A 20,705-nucleotide genomic window follows, 5' to 3' on the forward strand; every position below is an offset into this window, starting at 1 on the left:
GGCAAATGATATTAGCTTCGATGAATTGGGTTGAGTAGCCTGTTTTCCTGCTGTGCAACTCGATGAAGCTTCTCTGCTTCTGCCCAGCCTTTGAGAAAGAATGTTTCAGAGACCGAACTAAAATGATGGAAATGGTTAGTTCTGATACAAATAGAAAGAAAGTGGGATTTTTAAAGATTTTGATGTTGTCCTGTAAGTTCCATTATACCTAGATGTAAGCTGAGCTATTCTGGAACAGTGCAGGGGACCAGACCAGAATGGGAGTGGAACGGTGGCAGGTGAGCAGGAAATGTCAGGGTCACATGTAATTTTGTATTCTGTTTCCCAACTATAAACAATATAATTCTGTAGCTTTCCTCATTATTTGCTTCACCTGCACTCTATCCGGTTTATACACTGTCACCCCAATCCCTCTGCATCTGAGGTCTGCAGTTTGCCACCATTATATTAAAATAATTGTTTAATTTTCCTAGTCAATGAACAGTTTCACTATTGGTACCAACAAACAGCTGATTGCTGTTCAACAAAAGCATCTCAAGGATATACCTGGGATGCAGGACATATCAGCTATATTTCTCATGAATTTAGAGACTTGAAAAGTTACAAATGTGATGTCACATCAGTTTCTTTTTTTTTTGAAGACTTTATTTAAAATTTTATAACATGAATACAATAGAGAATTACATTTAAAGAAAAATAAAAAAAAATTAAAATGGTTTGATTACAATATTACATCAGAAAACTATACAAAATAACCCCCCCGTTAATTGTAACACAATATTAATAGTCTAACTTAAAATTAGTCCAACCCTCCCCCCAAAATAAAGAGTGAAGAGTTAATAAAATTAACAATATATATGGAAAAAAATACCCATTTACAAAAAAAGAGATAAAACTTGACCTAAAAAAAAATTCTAACAACAAAAAAAAATTGTCAATACTAAAATATCACGCTTAAACATATATTTAAATCAAACTTAAATGCATATAATTAGCAAACGGAGTCCACTTTAACTTATAAAAAGACATCTTATCCTGAATTGAAAAAGATATTTTTTCCATAGTCAAACAAAATTTCATTTCCAAATACCACTTATCTAAAGTTAATATATTTCTATCTTTCCAAGTAAGTGCTATACATTTCTTAGCCACGACTAAAGCTAAATAGATAAATGAAATCTGATAATCCTCTAAACCTAAATCAATTAATGATTGCATGTTCCCTAATAAAAATATATCGGGATCTAATATAAGATGGATATTATATAAATTGTTAAAAATAGATTGAATACCTTTCCAAAACTGTTGCAATCGATCGCAAAGGCTAACAGTATGCAAAAAAGTATTGGCCGTCTGATCACATCGAAAACAAGAATCCAACTTACTAAGACCAAATTTTTTAAATTTCTCCGGCATTAAATATAGCTGATGAATAAAATTATAATTAATCATCGCTAGTCTAGCATTAATTAATTTCCGAATACTATTCTGACAAATTTCCATCCAAGCTTCTTCAGCTATTTTATGTCCTAAATCTTTTTCCCATTTCAACTTATCTTTATCCCAGTCTTTTTTACTATCAATTTCTTGTAAAATACAATATAAATCAGATATATATCCCTTTTTTGGTATTGAAAGTACAAAACTAGATTCAGGTAATAAAATCATATGTTGACCACATAACTGTTTTACAAAAGATCTTAATTGATAATATACAAATATAGAATTTGCACTAATACCATATTTCCTTTGTAATTCGTCAAAGGAACAAAAACAACCCTCAGAAAAACAATCAGATAAATTTTTTATTCCCTTCTGTTCCCATTGTTTCAGAGTGGCATTGGAGACCATAAAAGGAACAAGTTGATTATTATATAATGGCAATCTTCCAGAATATATATTTTTAAGTCCCAATTTTTAAAGTTTACTTGTCCATAAATTCAATAAATGTTTCAATATTGGTACATCATAAGTTCGTAATAAATTTTTATTCCATGTCACATCAGTTTCAATGGCAGTTCCAGTATCAATAACTATTTTATGGTGAGACAGATTAATGACTTCAAACCCTTCTGAGTGTCCCCCATAATGTTTTCCTTCAACCATACATAATCAGATTCTGAAAATTTCAGTTATGTGAATAAAGGCAATAATTTAATTTTGTTAAAAGTTACAATTTATTAGTTTTTAAATATTTGCAGCTTAACAAATTAAATTGAACTTTTTTAAAATTATCGAAGCAATACATTATTAAATCTCCAGTTGCTTTTCCCAGCTAACTGGTTTGATACATCTGGGCCGGAGCGGGACTTTGGGGTCCTGGGCAGGACTGGCGACGGCAGTGGGGAGGTGTTGGTGATTGGCAATGGCCAACTGTTTGGATATGGGGAAATGTACTGTAGCTGGATCTTTTTCAGTAAACGAAAAGTGCTAACTTTGTAGTTATTAGTAAATATTTTCAGATTGGCAGAGTATCTGCTTCATAAAAGGAAGCTGGCTAGTTCAAAAGGATTGACAAAACACCTAAAAGGAATAGCTGTTTTCTGTTTGGCTTTAAAAATTATCAATGCTTATAAAAGATTCAAATACTGCCAAGTTGCTGAATTATTTTTCCAGATTCTTTCATTGAATATCTGCCAGTTTTCAGTCCTATACCTCATGACATTCAAATTTTTATTTTGTTTTTCAACAACTTTGTCCAATTTATGCATCCCCTTTCTTGAGTACCATTTTCCTGTAAATTTTTGGATCTTTCCTTTGTGTCTCCTTCCTATCTTTGCTCCCTGTTCAAGAGTACATTGTGTTCCTATCTACTATAAATCTGTTTCCCTACACTATTGAATGAAATAGTAAACAGTTTAGGACTTTACTCCCTGGAGTATAGAAGAATAAGGGGCTATTTGATAGAGGTATTTAAAATTATTAGGGGTATAGACAGTAAATGTAGGTAGGCTTTTTCTATTAAGGATAAGTGAGATACAAACCTGAGGACATGGGTTTAGGGGAAAAGTTACTTTAGGGGGAACCTGAGGGGGAACTTCTTCACATAGAGTGATGGGAGTATGGAACGAGCTGCCAGCTAAGTTGTGAATGCGGGCTCATTTTTAACATTTAAGAAGAATTTGAAGATATATATGGATGGGAGGGGTATGGAAGGCTACAGACTGGTTGCAGATCAGTGGGGCCATGAAGAAAAATAGTTTGGCACTGACTAGAAGGGCTTGTTTCTGTGCTGTAATGATCTATGGTTTTAGGAAAGCTCCACTTTTCTCTACTCCTCTATGCCTTCTGTTCATAAATGCCAGGTGATGTCATGTGCTGCACCTAAAAAAGTTGAAATGGCCCTGATGATTGCTGGCAACCATGCAGCCAGGATTAACTTTTGTGAACTTCCCAATTCAATAGTCTTTTTAAAGCTCTATAACCTTTCCAATACACCCCAAGTTTGGAACCACTGCAGCTTATTGCGTTAATAATGTTCATGCTTGTAATGGACTGTGAGGGAGGGAAGGGTTAGAATGATTGTGGCTTATACAGGCTGGCACATTGTGGGATGAAGGACCTGTACTGCGCTATTCTGTGCATTGTATAATGCTCAGGGTTTGGAAAAAGTCTATTGGTTAGAGTTTTGTAAGTTACAAAGGAAGATGGTTGTTTGAGGCCATTCTACAGCATCAATGAGCTGAGGAATTCTTCAGGGCAGCTGAAGAATTCCTCTAATTGTGTCTCGACACTTTAGAAGCGGAGGTATTTGCTGATTTCACTATCTCCAACCCTTAGCAAATTGTAAGATGATTACCATGTCCTTTGGTAATGAGGCCTGAACAACAATTATGGAAGAGCTGACAAGCAGTAAATAATGTTTGCACTGCAAAAGTTCTTGGCAATGACGACCTCCTTGATAGAGTTGAATTACAGATACGTTGCTACTTGTATTGCCATCAACGAATCCTCAATAGCCAATCCTGGAGCTGCCACTTCAGACACTTGCCTTTGACTCTCTGAAAATTATCATTTTGTATATATAATGCTATTAGCCACAGGTCAGGAGTATGAAGTAATACTCTCTACTGCCTTGGATGGGTGCACCTGCATCATCTTTCAGAATAAAATATGTATAGTATTCCTCTTCTCCATCTTTATATATTTAAAAAAACAGCCTTCACCAATACCACCATTCTCACTGAATGTTTTACATCAAAGTTTGATGACTTTCACAGAAAATTTATACCTTTTAGTGCTGTGGGGTAAAAGCGAGGGCACCTGGCTCATAATAAATTACTTTCAAGCCATACAATATGCTAATTTGGAGGCAGTTCATCCTGTAAATTGTAAAATCCTGAACTCCCTGTCCAACTGTGTGCTATCATGCTCCAAGCTTGTGGTGAAATGGTTTTGGAAAATGGATCGTTGCTTCATTCTTGAGATCAATTTGGATATTTCTTGTCAGTTCTCTATCTATTTGTACTTGGTTTTTGTAAAGTACATCATCCAACCTATTGTGAACAAGCCATGAGATAACTTATGAATTATGTAGTATGGTTTCATTATACTGTTGAAGATGTGATGACCAGTTATTTAGGTCCAAATAACTGTCCAGAGGAGTATGTAGAAGCTGAATCATTGATATTAACGTAAGCTTCTACTGCACTTAAGGTAAAACAGCATTCAACAAGAATATAACAACATAATATGATCTTTCGTTAGATAATCTATACAGAATCAGAATTTATTGACATGAACATGTCGCAAAATTCATTGCAATATTTACACTGTGATGCTGATGTAAAACAATAAAACTACAATAAAAAGTGATAGAAAGTGAGGTTGTGCCTTGGCTCATTGCCTATTCAGCAATCTGATGGTGGAGGTGCTGTCCTTGTGTTGTTGGGTGTTTGTCTTCAGGCTCCTGTACCTCCTTAACGATGGTAGCAGTGGGTATAGCTTGGGTGCTGAAGGTCCTTGAGGATAAAGGCTGCTTTCTTAAGACACCGCCTCTTAAAGATGCTCTCAATGGAGTGATGGCACTGGCTGAGTTCACAACTTTTCCTGTCCTGTGCATTAGCGCCTCTATACCAGACAGTAATGTAACCAGTCAAAATGCTCTCTGTGGTACACCTGTTGAAATTTGGAAGAGTCTTTGGTGACCTACCAAATCCCCTCAAACTCCTTGCAAAAAAACAAAGGCCACTGGCAAACCTTCATGATTGCATCACATGGAGGCCTCAGGACAGATCCTCGGAGACATTGACACCCAAGAATTTGAGTTCTTAACCCTAACCCCTTGATGAGGACTGGTTCATGTTCTCCTTATTTCCCCTTCCTGAAGTCCATATTCAACTCCTTGGCTTTGCTAATGTTGAATTAAAGATGGTGGTTATGGCATCATTCGACTAGCTGATCTATCTCTTTCCTTTATGCTTCCTCATTGCCATCTGCAATTTGTTATCGGCAAATTTGTAGACCACATTTGAATTGTGCCTGGTCACACTGTCAGAGGGGTGAAATAATTATTTTCATTTATTGTGTTCACTTGAATAGAGCCTTTACTTGGGTAACATAACATAACAATTACAGCACGGAAACAGGCCATTAGGCCCTTCTAGTCCGCACCGAACCAAACACCCCTTTCTAGTCCCACCTCCCTCCACAATGCCCATAACCCTCCATCTTCTTCTCATCCATATACCTGTCCAACCTTTTCTTAAATAATACAATTGACTCCGCCGCCACTATTTCTCCCGGAAGATCATTCCACACGGCTACCACTCTCTGAGTAAAGAAGTTCCCCCTCATGTTACCTCTAAACCTCTGCCCCTTAATTCTTAACTCATGTCCTCTTGTTTTAATCTTTCCTCCTCTTAACGGAAATAGTCTATCCACATCCACTCTGTCTATCCCTTTCATAATCTTAAATACTTCTATCAAATCCCCTCTCAACCTTCTACGCTCCAAAGAATAAAGACCTAATCTGTCCAATCTCTCCCTATACTCTAGATGCTTAAACCCAGGTCACATTCTGGTCAACCTTCTCTGCACTCTCTCCATTCTGTTTATATCCTTCCTATAATTAGGCGCCCAGAACTGCACACAGAACTCCAAATTAGGCCGCACCAACGTCTTATACAATCTCAACATCACCTCCCAACTCCTATATTCCATGCAATGATTGATAAAGGCCAGCATACTAAAAGCCTTCTTCACCACCCTATTCACGTGAGTTTCTACCTTCAGGGAACGATGTACCGTCACTCCTAAATCTTTCTGCTCTTCTGTATTCCTCAATGCTCTCCCATTTACCACGTATGTCCTGTTCTGATTCTTCTTACCAAAATGAAGCACCTCACACTTATCAGCATTAAATTCCATCTGCCATTTTTCAGCCCACTTTTCTAAGCAGCCCAAATCCCTCTGCAATCCTTGAAAACCTTTTTCATTATCCACTATTCCACCTATCTTAGTATCGTCTGCATATTTACTAATCCAATTCACCACCCCATCATCTAGATCATTAATGTATATAACGAACAACAATGGGCCCAATACAGATCCTTGAGGCACACCACTGGTCACCGGCCTCCAACCTGACAGACAATTATCCACTACCACTCTCTGGCCTCTCCCTTTCAGCCAATGTTCAATCCATTTGACTATCTTAAAATTTATACCTAAAGACTGCACCTTCCTAACTAACCTTCCATGTGGTACCTTATCGAAGGCCTTACTGAAGTCCATATAGACAACATCCACTGCGCTACCCTCATCCACATTCCTAGTCACCTCTTCAAAAAATTCAATCAGATTGGTCAAACATGACCTTCCTCCCACAAATCCATGTAGAGTGCTCCTGATCAGACCCTGTCTATCCAGATGTTTATAAGTACTATCTCTAAGAATTTTCTCCATTAATTTACCTACCACAGACGTCAAACTTACAGGCCGATAGTTGCCAGGCTTCCTCCTTGAATCCTTTTTAAATAACGGAACCACATGCGCAATGCGCCAATCCTCCGGCACTATCCCCATATCTAATGACATTTGGAAAATTACCGCCAGAGCCTCTGCTATTTCCTCCTTCACTTCTCTCAATGTCCTGGGGAAGATCCCGTCTGGTCCTGGAGACTTATCCACCTTTATATTCTTCAAAAGCCTTAAAACTACACCTTTTGTAATCTCTATATTCCCCATATTTACCCAATTTGCTTTTTTTTATCTCACATCTCCCAATATCCTTCTCCTTAGTGAATACCGAAGAAAAGAAACTGTTCCATATCTCCCCCATTTCTCTAGGCTCCACACACAGTTTTCTGCTCTGATTTTCTAAGGGACCAATTTTGTCTCAAACTTTCCTCTTACCATTAACATATTTGTAGAACTCTTTTGGATTAGTTTTCACCCTGCTTGCCATAGTTTTCTCGTACCTTCTTTTAGCTTCCTAATTCCACTCTTAAGATTCCTCTTACATTCAATGTATCTTTCAAACATCTCCTTAACTCCATGCTTCTTATATCTAATGTACGCCTCCCTTTTTCTTCGAACCAAGTTTCCAATATTCCTTGAAAACCACGGCTCTCTCCAACCTTTTGCCCCTCCTTTTAACCTAACAGGAACATAAAGCTTTTGCACTCTCAAAATCTGATCTTTAAAAGACTTCCATCTCTCTACTACATCCTGCCCATAAAACAAATTGTCCCAATGCACACCCTGCAAGTCCTTTCGCATCTCCTCAAATCTAGCTTTTCCCCAATCAAAAACCTCAATCCTTTGCCCTGATTTCTCTCTTTCCATAATGACATTGAAGCTGATGGCATTATGATCACTGGACCCGAAGTGCTCGCCAACACTAACCTCTGTCACTTGACCCATCCCATTTGCCAACAGTAGATCTAACACTGCTCCTTCTCTGGTCGGCACCTCTACATATTGTTGTAAAAAACTATCTTGCACACATTTCACCAACTCTAACCCATCCAGTCCTTTCACAGAATGTGTTTCCCAATCTATATGTGGAAAATTAAAATCTCCCATAATTACAACCCTGTGCTTATCACAAATATCTACTATCTCCCTACAGCTTTGCTCCTCTAGGTCTCGGTCCCCTCCGGGTGGTCTATAATACACCCCTACAAGTGTAACCTCTCCTTTCCTACTCCTCAGTTCCACCCAAATAGCCTCCGTGGATGTGCCCTCTAATCTATCCTTCCTAGGCACCGCTGTAATATTTTCCCTGACAAGCAATGCAACCCCACCTCCTCTTGCCCCTCCGACTCTATCACACCTAAAACAACGAAACCCAGGGATATTCAATTGCCAATCACATCCCTCCTGCAACCATGTCTCACTAATCGCTACCACATCATACTTCCAAGTATCAATCCACACCTTCAGCTCATCCACCTTTTTTACAATACTCCTGGCATTAAAATATATGAATTTCAGAGATTTCCCAATTTTTAATCCCTGTTTTCCCTCATCTTTAATAACAACATTATTTACTTTTCCTGCCAATTGCCCTTCATCGTCTTCCAGAGCATTTCCCTTCTCTCTCACCTGCCCATCCATATTCAAATACTTACTACAAACTTTCTTTGTTTGCATTCTAACCTTCTCCTTACTGCTCTGTACTATTTTGCTCCCTCCCCCCAACCATTCTAGTTTAAAGGATCCTGAGTAGCCCTAGCAAATACCTCTGCCAGGATTCTGGTCCCCCTGGAATTTAAGTGTAACCCGTCCTTACTGTACAGGTCACATCTCCCCCAAAAAAGGTCCCAGTTATCCAGAAACTTAAAACTCTGCCCCTTACTCCACCCCTTTAGCCACGTGTTAATCCTCCACCTCATTCTATTTCTATTCACTTGCATGAGAAATGCTTTGGACAAATTGAAAGAAAATGAATGACTTTAAAGCAATGTTGTATACTGTGAAATCATGGGGAGGTATGTGTGCAGAGTAGCAAAGTTAGGCTGCGGAGGGGAGGGCAGATGGTGTGGGGCTCCATCCTGGCCAAGGCTTTTTGGGGTTGCATGAACTGGATTGGGACTGGGGAGTTTTTTTAGAGGAGTAGTGGAGATATAAAATGAAAAGCAAGCATGATTTTGACTTCAGATTCAAAGACCTCGGCTCATAACCATATGAAGGAAAAAACAAAAGAAGTTACAATGAAACACTGATTTTTCTGCAATGGCATAAATTCCTGGAAATACTTCTGAATTTCACTCCATGAAAAATTATTTTTCAGTCATGCTGCTGATTTATAAAATCCTTTTCCATGATTGAATCCATAAGCTTATTCTACAATTTTGTTTCTGTTATATGAATCCTTAAAATGTGCAGTACAGTGAAGCTTTGTTAATCCAGCACTCTTGTGTCTTTGGTGTTGGACTTGGAAATTTTTTTGGATATTATTCTATTAATGCTCCAACATTTACTTTTTCTTTAAAAATTACACAGAATAAAAGTTTTCCATTGAACTCTGTAAATGGGGAAAAATAGTGTAGGAAACAGAACAAGTTTCAAGGGCACACAGACAACATAACCAGGTGAATTTAGAGATTGCAATATTGAGATGAGATGGCGAGGTATGAGAACCGAAGCTCTGGCAATTGGAAGGGGAGCGTACTAAGCGTTGGCAGGGGAGCCAGATGCTGAACTTACAGGTTTTCTAAATCATCAAATGGTGGAATAATTGGAGTTTTACGATACTTTGGTCAGTTTACCTTCAAGTTATTGATGTTATAGGGAATGCTTATTTGGTATGGGTGTGTGAGAGTCCACAGGCTTGCTTTTCAAAATGGGGGAAATCAGATTTATTCAGTGGCTTCGTGTCATTCCAGGAGCTGGTTGGTCATCCTCTTTCAAATTATTATTATTTATAAATCTTTTCTCTCTGTCAGGTCTCTCCTACTGACACCATATGGTCACAAAGAGAATGTGCAAAGTCTACACAGACAGCACCTGAGGTAGGGATTGAATCAGTGTCTCTACTACATGTGCCACTGAGCAGCCTCTGTGTAATGTTTTTATGTAGCCTACTGTGCTCCTTTGACCAGAAGGTGGATGTCCCCCAATTCTGGTGCATGAAATGGGTGTCATAAGACTGATGCTTAGTCTATAGTCACCAGAAAAAGTAACCTTATTTAAGAAATTGGTATTGTGGTTTATTCCATTAAAAAAAACTGTTAAAACACAAATGCCAGGGGGGAGTTCAAGGAGATTAGATGAATCTGCACTTGGAGAGGCAGGGATTAATTGAGGATAATCACCATGGTCTTTGAGGCGACAGTCCTGTATGTCTTATTTTAATTGAACTTTTGGAAGAGGTGCTCAAGTATGTTGATGAGGTTAGGGTAATTTTTGTTGTCTATGTGGACTTCAGTAAGGTATTTGACAAAGTCCTGAATGGGGTGATCTATAAACTAAAAGCCCATGGTGATCCTGGATAATTTGTCAAATTGTATCTGAAATTGACTTGGTGATGGTTGAAGGTCGTTTTAATAATGGGAAGCCTGTGACAAGTGTTGCATTGCAGGGACCACTTCTGGGACCTTTGCTGTTTGTTATCAACATGAACATATTACGATCTTGACTAAGTGATCATCAATTAATCCTTCCTCATTGCATAATTCTAGATAGAAGATTAGAGAAACAAAAAAACTGCAGAGGGTGAAGTATTGAGATAAAAATGAGATGCTGGAGAAAATCAGCAGGTCAGGTAGAATCCACGCAAAAAAATGGCCAGTCAACATTTTAATTTAGGACCCATAATTGAAACTTCCTTGTTGGTTCCTTAAAACATAGCGTACCAGTTGTTTTTCTAGATCAATCTATTGTTACGAGTTTTACATGTATGCATGTGTCTTTAAACGAGATTGTGGGGGTTCAGTGTAGGTCATTTCACAAAGTAACACGTCACATCTCATTTAAAATGCAGGAGCTTTGAAGAAGCTAGACATTCAGGACCTGTGACTTTGCAGAGACAATGGAACTGCTTTGGAAAGAATTTCCAAAGCAGGTGCAAATGGAAAAGTCTGGGCTCAAGTGCAGATAAAGATCTTTCAAGGATTGGGTTTGGAGCCTTGGGAGGAGGTTTGATTTTTACAAGCAGAGAGAGAGAGGTCAGTTCTGCAGTAGCTTTTGAGGCTTCAGCATGGTAAGCTGGCAGGCTTGTTGAATACACCATTTTGAAGATGGTTTGTAAATTCTGAGTTCATCCTGTTGAAAATCCTTGAGGTCCTTATAAGAGGAAGTGGCTGGCTGGAGTGTTTCTCCTGAAATAAGGTAAACGAGAGGAACTCTGGTGACCTGGAAGAAGAGGGTATAATTTGGAAAACCCATGATGGGGCAAATTTCTTTGGCAAGACACTGAAGTGACTGATCTGAGGAAATCAGGAGGTGTGTGTCCCAAAGAGCAACAAATATCTCTATGAAACCAACAAGAACCTGCCTGAGTGCTAACCATTTACCTTTAAGCAGCTGAGCCTGGTGAAAAATCATAAATTTTAAATTCTTTGCATAGTATAAGAATTGTCTGATACTGGTGAACTTGAAAAAGTGGATGATTGGACTATAAAAGCAAAGAACTATCGTGAACATGTACAGATTACATGCATGTGTGCTTAGAATTAGAAGGTGGGGGGGGTTAAGTTAATAGTTATAAGTTAAAGTTTGATCTTGTTTTTATGTTTAAAGAAAATTAAATCAACTTTTTAAGTAATCATTTGTCTTAATGAATTTCTATTGCTGCTTGGTTTTGGGGTCTTCTGAGCTCGTAATACTATATTTAGATTCAAACCCCTCCTTGTTTCCTGGTTGCATGTACCTTTTTCCTGATTTTCTTTTTGTTGTTGCCTTTTTGGGGCCCGTATACATCTCTTCACATTTTTAGTACAGTATTTAATTTATATATCCGTCTTCTGGTTGCTTACTTGATATTTGTCTAGTAAATTGTCCAGTAGGTTCCCGTCTTTATGTTCAAATGTTCAGTGTCACACCTGCCTATCTCCTAGCCTCTGAGTTTCCCTTGAGCAATCCATCATGGTTCCAATATTCTGTCATGGCTTCAGTATTTCATCTGTTGGAATCAGATGAACAATTTGCTTTCTTGAGATTTAAAGCATAGCTTGGGAACTCTCATTGGTCCAAATAGCACTTGCCTATTTGTGGGCTATGTAGAACACTTCTTTGTCTCTCTCAGGCCATCTCCCTCAGCTTTTGATAGTTTTACATTGGTGCTTCCAGTGATTGTATAGAATTCAGAGATGTTGATTTTGCTGCTAGTTTCCACTCTATTCTCGCTTTAATACAGTCCATCACTGACTCTTCCCTCTTTTGATTTATGGACACTTCTAACCAAGCCCAAAAATATTGACCTTGGTGCCTTGTTTCTACTGTTTAATTTGAGGAGTCCATTCTACTAGATGTTCTGTCTTCCACATATCTGCTTTAATAAAGAGACTTTCTGTGATGTGCTTTTTAGATGTTTCCCTTTAATCTTTCACCATGGCTTCCCAGGTACATTTGGTAATTCCCTTTCAACAGAGCTTACCTGATGAATGTTTGGAGTGTTTTTTGGGTTTTTTTTTAAACGTTGGAATTAAATGAATTGAGAACTGTGTAAAACATTGATGCACAACATTTGCATCTGGACTGCCTCTGAGTGGTATGCATCTGATTTATGATCACTCTTCCAGCTACACTTGGCTCAATCAGTGAAGCTTAGAGCCTTGCCATCAAAAATACAAGAGATGTGACGACAAATGCTTTGGCAACTAGTTACATTTTTCCCTTGGTTCTACTAGCTGTTAAAACTCAATAATTCACATTGTGCAAGATTTAAATTATTGGAAAAAAATTCTGATTTTAAAAAAAAGTACTAGATTTAAATTTGCTCAATGAGTTTAATAAAAATGTATGTTACTGATGAACCTATCTCCTTGTGAGCCATTCATTTCATTGAAGTGGATGGAGTTGATGAGCACCTGCTGGATTAACAACAGATGTGTATTGCTGTAGATTTTTGTATCTTTGGGGGGGAAAAAATAGGTGTTCCATAGTATTTAATGTGTGACTCCCAATTTTTGTGATAAGAAGCAGTAATGGAAATCACATCAATCAAACATTCTAAAAGGAGATTAACCACAAAATTACAGCAAATTTAAAGCTCTGTACCCTATGATGACTAGGATCATTCATCCATGCTCATTTTTATCAATTTCTGATTGCATTAAAGCACAAGAAATATGAGTAGAGGTTCCAATAGGCCTTTTGAGTATGCTATGCCATTCCTTATAACTACTACTTCAACACGGTTTTCCTGTCTTATCCCCATAATCTTTTGTGTATGCTCTGCCATTCCTTTTAACTAATACTTCAACATGGTTTTCCTGCCTTATCCCCATAATATTTTGATTTCCTTAATATCTTGAGGTGTACTGGATTTCTTTTGAAGAAATTCGATGATTGAGCTCCTGAGCCATCCAGGACAAAGTATACAAAGATTCTTTGTTCTCTGCATAAAGTTAATTTCTCTTAATCTCACTTTCAAGTAATCTACCTTTTATTCTGTGTCCTCTGCACCCAGGCTCTCTTGGCAGGAGAAATATCCACTCTGCATCCAGCCTGCAGAGCCATCTACGAATTTTCTTGCAATAATATTTCTTGTCATTCTTCCAAATGTGAGAAAATACAAGTTTGCTCTATTTGGTCTCTCCTTGTACAGCAAACTTGCCACAGGTCCAATGAACTTTTGTTCACAAGACTGTCAATCTTTAAGCTATTGGGATCAGGGCAAGATAGTTGTTGGGGAAAAATGGTGGGACCTTGTCTAAGTGGATAGTCACACATTGCCTTTGCTATCAGTGATGGACCATGATGCTGATACAAGGGCTTACTGGCTCATTGAACTCAATGTGGACTCAGTAGTACAATGAGGTTTTTGGGTTAAATATGCAGGGTGAATTGGGAACTTGCAGATAATTTAGTTGGATATCTAGGGCTGACTATTGGGATGGGGAAGGAAAATGCTTCTGCTGGCACTCGAGTCCCCGGCCAGAGTTCCCGCCATTTGGCAACATGAGCTCCAGATCTAAACTTCTATCAGAAAGCCCTCAGTGCCTTCGGATCCCACTTGAATACCCTACAGCCAGTCTCGAGTCGCCCACATCTGTGTGGGTTCCTCACAGGTGCTCTGTGGTTAGTAATGGATTACTTCCGATAGTATATTAGTGGGGAGGGGAGTTGAGAGCCACTGCCTCACATGTGTAAATGATAGGGGGCAGTAAGGTAGAACCAAGGGATCTGGGAATATAGATACGTAATTCCTTGCAAATGGCATCACAGGTAAATAGGATTGCACAGAGACAGTTTGGCACACTGGTCTTCTTAAATCAAACAGTACAGAAGTTGGGATGCTATGTTGTTTAGGCATTGGTGAGACCAAATGTGGAGTATTCTGAGCAGTTTTGGTCACCTACCTAGAGAAAAGAATCCAATAAGATTGAAAGAGTGCAGAGAAAATTTATAAGGAAGTGATGAGCTAAGTTGTCGGCAAAGATTGAATAGGTGTGGACTTTATTCTCTGAAACATCAGTAAATGAGGGGCGATTTGAAGGCAAAATTGAGGGGTATAGATAGGATAAATGCAAGCAGGCGTTTTCCTCTGAGATTGTGTTAGACAAGAACTGGAGGACATGGGTTGAGGGTAAAAGGTGAAATGTTTAAGGGGAACATGAGGAGGAACTTCACTCAGGGTGATGAAAGTGTCCAGTAGATTCCCATCTGACAGTAGAGGTGGTGGATGCAGGTTTGATTACAACTTTTGATAGAAGATTGGATAGATACGTGGATGGGGAGGGGTATGCAGGGCTATGGCTTGGGTACAGGTTGATGGGACAAGGTGGAAGAATAGGTAGTGATGAACTAGATCAGCTGAAGGGTTGGTTTCTGCGCTGTAGTGTCCGATAATTCAATCTCCTCACTGGTCTCTTTTAATAAATTTAACACTGCCATTACCCAATTAACTAACAATCCCTGTAAGTTTTGAAAGGTGGGAGGAAACCCACCAGGAATGTGCAGACAGTGCTGGATTTGAACCTGGGAATAATCATCAGGCCATAAGGCTCCTCAAAATGCCCAGCACTACATCTTTCTAAATGAGGATTCTCCATATATGCTTCCTGTCACTACCTCCATCACCTACCACTTGGTAAATACTGATGCAAATACTCTTTTTTAAACCTCACCCACTTCCTTTTGACTCCAGGCATAAATTCCCTTCTTTGTTCTCGAAGGCCCCCCATCCCTCTCCCTAATTATTCTTTTAGATTTAATGAAAAGGTAAAATGCGTTGGAATTCTCTTTAATCTTGCCTGCCAAAGATATCCCACAGCCATTTTGGCCTTTCTAATGCCCTGTTTAAGATCTTTCCTACAATCATCACCTTCCTCTAGAGTCCTGTCTGTTTGTAGCTACCTAAACCTTGCATATCCCTCCTCTTTTTTTCATTTAACTCACAAACTCTCATCATCCAAGTCTCTCTTGCCTTGCTGTCCTGGTGCTTCCTTTTCATTGGAACATGTTGGTCCTGATCTTCAATGGTCTATAACAACTCCCATGTCAGTTGTAGGTTTGCCTGATACTACTTCCAATTAGCTTCTACTATCTCCTGCCTAATAAGGTAGTACTTTGCCCTTCCCAAAATTAATGCTTTGTCACAAGATCCAAGGTTATCTTTATTTGTAACTATTGTGAAATGTAAATAATTGTTATTATTCCCAAACTGGAAATACAAGAGACTGCAGATGCTGGTATCTGGAGAAACTCAGAAGGTTGTGCAGCATCAGTGGGGGAAATGAAATTGTCCACATTTTGAGCTGGAACCCTTCATGAGGACAGAGGTAGTTAGTTGATGGTCAGTGATAATGACTTGGATGAGGAATTTAATAAGGGAGTATGTTAGTATGTGCTAAAGGAACAATCTAACACATTTAGACTAAATTGTGACTAAGGATTCTAATTGACACTTAATTCCTTTTCTTTCTCTCTGCAGGGTAAAACAAATGACAAAGACGTGGATTAATCCTTTGCAACTGAACAGTAATTTGGTTGAAGATCGCACAAGAGGCTTTCTTAACAGCAGATGCCACCTGCTGACCATTTGTAAAGATTGATGGCGTATTTGTGCTTAGTTTTTAACCTGTTACACATATTACAGTAAGAATATTTTTTAATAATATTTGTTATCTCTGCCTAAATTTAATGATTACAGCACAACTCTGATTAATCCGAAATCAGATTCTCCAAAATCCTCAATTATCTGAAAACATTTTTTTTGAAGCCAAACTGACCTTACAAGTTGAAAGAAATTCACCCAACATGAAATTAGAACAAGAATTGTCCTTGTTTTGGGTAACTCCTTCCCTTCTCTCTTTCCATTTCTTCTTTGCCTTCTCCTATTGACTTTTCTTTCCAACTCCTCAAATTGCGTGCCACTGTCTCTCAGCTGCAAGCGGTCGGAAGAATCCCTTGTCCTGGCACTATCAAGGAGAGCATCCTCCCGGGCAGGGACGGGACCTCAGGCTCAGTAATGTTCTGTCTCCTTCCCTCCCTCCTCAGCACACTGGACAGAGCCACTGACTCTGAACCCTCCTCTCAGCCTACTATTGCACACTGGACTCCCTGGTGTGTGGTAGGGCCTAGGGTAGGATTAAAAGTTGTGTATCTTGGGACTTGGGTGTCAGGAGCCTGCTGACTTTCCAGTGAGTGTTCCACCAGCCCAGGAAGCCTCCTTGGGGACGTGTCGGGGATTGGTGGTGGCGGTTGGGAGGTCTCGGTGATTGGCAAAAGCATTGCGGTCCTCTTTTTTTGGGTGAGGATTAATCATTATTTTAATGCTTTAAAAAGCCTTCCCTTGTTGATGAAACATTGATACAAGTGATTTGTTGTATTTTTTTAAAAAAAAAGACCAGTTATCTGGGGGAAAAAAAAGTTTATACGACTTAGGCCAGTCCTGACCAATTCGATTAATCAGAGTTGTATTGTACTTCTGGTGCATGTTTACAATATAAATGGTGTCCAGCAGTTTCCTTTTCCTAATATTTTGAGATTTATTTTAAAAACATTAAAATCTATTTGATCATCAGGTTAAGTTTCAATAATGTATATATCATCAAATTTGTTTCATCTTCCATACTTAAGAATACGCTTGGTGTAATAAACATGTGTTGAGATCCACTGTTGTCTTTCAAAACACCTTGTTCTAAGTAGATAGGTACTGAGGGCAGATGTCCTTGTTGCTCCGAGCTGAAAGCCGACTCTATTTCCCGAACACACTTCACATCCAGACACTTCCGTCTGCCTCATTCTGGGATTATGCTGTGCTTCTTTGCCCATTTGAAACACTTTTGCTGAGATTTGAATTTATTAGAGATTATTTTAGGATGACATGGTTAGCACCACCGATTGGAACTGGGATGTGAAATGTAAAGAGTTTGTACATTCTCCCCATGTCTCTGTGGGTTTCCTCTGAGCGCCTCAGTTTCCTCCCACCCATGAAATGTACCAGGGGTTGCAGGTCAATTGGGCAGCACGAATCCATGGACCGAAAGGACCTGTTACCATGCTGTATGTTTAACTTAAAATAATTAAAAAAATAAGAACACAAATTTACCAAGTTAAAATTAGTGTTTTTTTTAAAAAAGTATTAATTTAAATCTTAGAATTTTTCAGTTGAAATCTTGAAGTGGAAGGTGTGGAGAAAGTGTATTGTATAAGTTGTAAATGAGGATATTCAGCAGTTTATTAAAGTATAACAGTGGTGCTGAAGGAAGGGGAATATCTGAATTTTAGTTTTGTTCTGGACTCCCAAATAATTTTATTCTTCATAGAATTTAAATAAGTACACTTCTTTAGCACCTGCAGTAAAAACAAAAATCTGCTAGAAATGTTCATCAGGTCTGTGGAGAGAGAAACAATAATAAAATCAGAAAGTTTGCAGTCAGTGATTGTCGTAGAAACACAGAAATGCTGGAGGAAGTCAGCAGGTCTCTCAGTGTCCCTAGGAAGTCAAGATCTATAACAGTATCAGGCCCAAGCCCTTCAAGGTTTAAGTAAAAAGTAGATAGGCTCTTGAATTAAGGCTGTGGAGAAGGAAAGAATGGGAGGGCACCAATCTAAATTGAATAAGAGAGGGTAGGTAGGTCAGAATTGGTTGTGGGGGTTGTTGGGATGGTTGATATTGGCTTTGAAAGGAGACAGAAAAGGAAAGACAAAGGGAGAGATGAGGTCTAATGAAAACTGGAGAAGTCAATATTAATGCCATCTGGTTGGAAGGTTCTGGATAGAATGAGGTGTTGTTCCTCCATTTTGCAGGTGGTCTGGCAGTGCACGAGGCCATGGACAGACAAATTAAGGGAATGGAGGTAGGGAATTGAAATGGGTGGCCACTGGGAGATCCCTGCTATTGTGGTGGACAAAGCTGAGGTGCTCAACGAAGCGATCTCCAAGTCTGCATCCAGTCTCTCCAATGTAGAGGAGACTACAGTAGAAGCACTGGATGCATTAGATGACCTATGCAGATTAAGAATTTATTGTCATAAACAGATCATGAAACTCATTGTTTTGCAGCAATATCACAGTGGAAATATTTATATTAACCATATTACAAAAATAAAAAAAGTGCAAGAAAAAGACAAAGTAAAATAGTGTCTATGGTTGACTGTTCATTCAGAAATCCGATGGCAGAGTGGAAGGAGCTGTACTTGTGTCGCTGAGTGCTCGTCTTCAGATTCCTGTACCTTTTTCCTGATGGTAGCAAAGTGACGGTGGGGTGGTCGGGGTCCTTGTGGATGGAGGCTGCTTTCTTAAGATGTCTTCATTGGAGTGAAGACTGGTGTCCATGATGACGCAGGCTGAGTTCACAATCCTCTGGAATTTTTTCTTGTCCTGAGCGTCTGCATCTCAATTCCAGACAGTGATGCATCCAGCCATAATGCTCTCCACAGTACATCATGGAGGCTGCAGGACAGTTCCTTAGATGATCAGATAACCTCTTCAATTGGAAGGACTGTTTGAGGCCTCAAATGGTAGTGAGGGAGGTGGTGTAGCTGCAACTGGAGCATCTCCAGCAGTTAAAGGGGTAGGTGTCAAGGGTGATTAGTGGACTTCTGCCCTCGCACACAACAAGGACAGGATTCCTCCTGTTATCATTTAATACCCCATTAACTTCTGCATCCAACATATAATCCTCTGCCATTTCCACTACCTACTATGTGATCCAACCACCAGACACATCTTTCCTTCTCCTTTCCCCTCTCAGCCTTCTGTAGGTACCACTCCTTCTGTGACTCCCTCATTCATTCTTCCTTTCCCACCAATCCCTTATTTACATACTGGGTGAGGAATTTTTTCTCTTAGATTCCTTCTGATGCTACCTGTGTTTTTGGACATTTCTATCGTGGGAAATGTTTATTACTATCTAGCCCAGTGGTTTGCAACATTTTTCCACTCACATACCACTTTAAATAATCCCAATGTTGTCAGTGCTCTGTAATTAGTAAGGGATGCTTAATGTGGTATGTGATGGGAAGGTTGAAAATCACTGCTCTAGATCCAATTGTCACTGAAATATTTTGCTTGAGAAAAATTGTTATTGGCCCACTTCCTTTGGAGTTATGAAACCATGCACATGATGAGTCAAAATTAGGTATGATTAAAATAGTTGTTTTCAAATTTTTTCTTTCTCGACTTTTTTCCCCATTCACATATCACCTTAAATAATTCCCTTACTAATTACAGAGCACCTATGGCATAGGGAATACTTAAAGTGGTATGTGAGTGGAAAGAAAAAGGTTGGGAACTACTGATCTAACCTATCTGTGCCCATCATCATTTTATATACTTCTACCCCACAGCCTCCTCAGCTCCAAAGAAAACCAGTTCATTCTATCCATTTACTAATTCAAATGCTCCATCCCGGGCAACATCCTGGTAAAATGGAGGCATTCGAGAGACTGCAGATGCTGAAATCTAAAGTTTAAAAAAAATCTGCTGGAGTAGCTATGTCATAAACCCTAGACCGGCAGAGCGGTCTCTTCTGGGGGCCATCCTCTGCGACCGAGCTTCAGGAGGGATGCAGATGGAGCTGTGAGAAAAGAGTGACTGTTACCCGCCTAGCCATCCATAGCGATCAGTTGGGTGATAGAGATAATTGAGGAGGACTTAAATAGGTGAATGTCCCTGCCAATAACCTTGGTGGGCAGGGTCAACTGTATTAAAATGAATGTGTTGCCAAGGCTTCAGTATCTCTTCCAGACATTGCCCGTGGCATTGCCCTGGAGATCCTTCCAAAATTTGCTATCACGAGTAAGAACATTTCTGTCGTATGGAAAGGTAGCCAGCATCTCTATGGAAAAATTGATCTGGGATTACAGTCTGAGTGGACTACAAATACCAGACTTCAAGAACTACTCACACTTTGAAGGAGATGTACCATCCTGGGCACAAATTGCCCTGCACATGGTGGGCGAGAAGGTGACTTTTATAAATGAGATGCAAATTTGTTATCTGGAAAAGCAGGCAGCCCTATACTAAAACAAATCATTACTATTTGGAATAAAATTAACCAATATTTAGGTATCAAAGTGAGGCTGTCCCCAAAAACATCCCTGACTATGAATAGATTAATACCATTAATGGTAGGTAGCAAGATC

The 20,705-nt window shown here is 39.2% G+C and overlaps 1 protein-coding gene across 13 annotated transcripts in view; it reads left to right on the forward strand.

Moving 5' to 3' along the window:
- The window catches only part of LOC138746747 (protein TANC2-like), a 502,350-nt gene that overhangs the window by 38,255 nt on the left and 443,390 nt on the right, over window positions 1-20,705 (forward strand). For 10 of the 13 annotated variants that reach the window (XM_069905106.1, XM_069905108.1, XM_069905105.1 and 7 more), the window contains 2 exons: window positions 9,894-9,959; window positions 16,046-16,209. The gene's annotated coding sequence lies outside the window, so the exon portion shown is untranslated. The remainder of the gene's footprint in view (window positions 1-9,893; window positions 9,960-16,045; window positions 16,210-20,705) is intronic. The other 3 variants (XM_069905110.1, XM_069905109.1, XM_069905111.1) reach the window with 1 other exon arrangement.

This window comes from Narcine bancroftii, chromosome 12, assembly GCF_036971445.1.
Source record: "Narcine bancroftii isolate sNarBan1 chromosome 12, sNarBan1.hap1, whole genome shotgun sequence".
NCBI classification, from domain to species: domain Eukaryota; kingdom Metazoa; phylum Chordata; class Chondrichthyes; order Torpediniformes; family Narcinidae; genus Narcine; species Narcine bancroftii.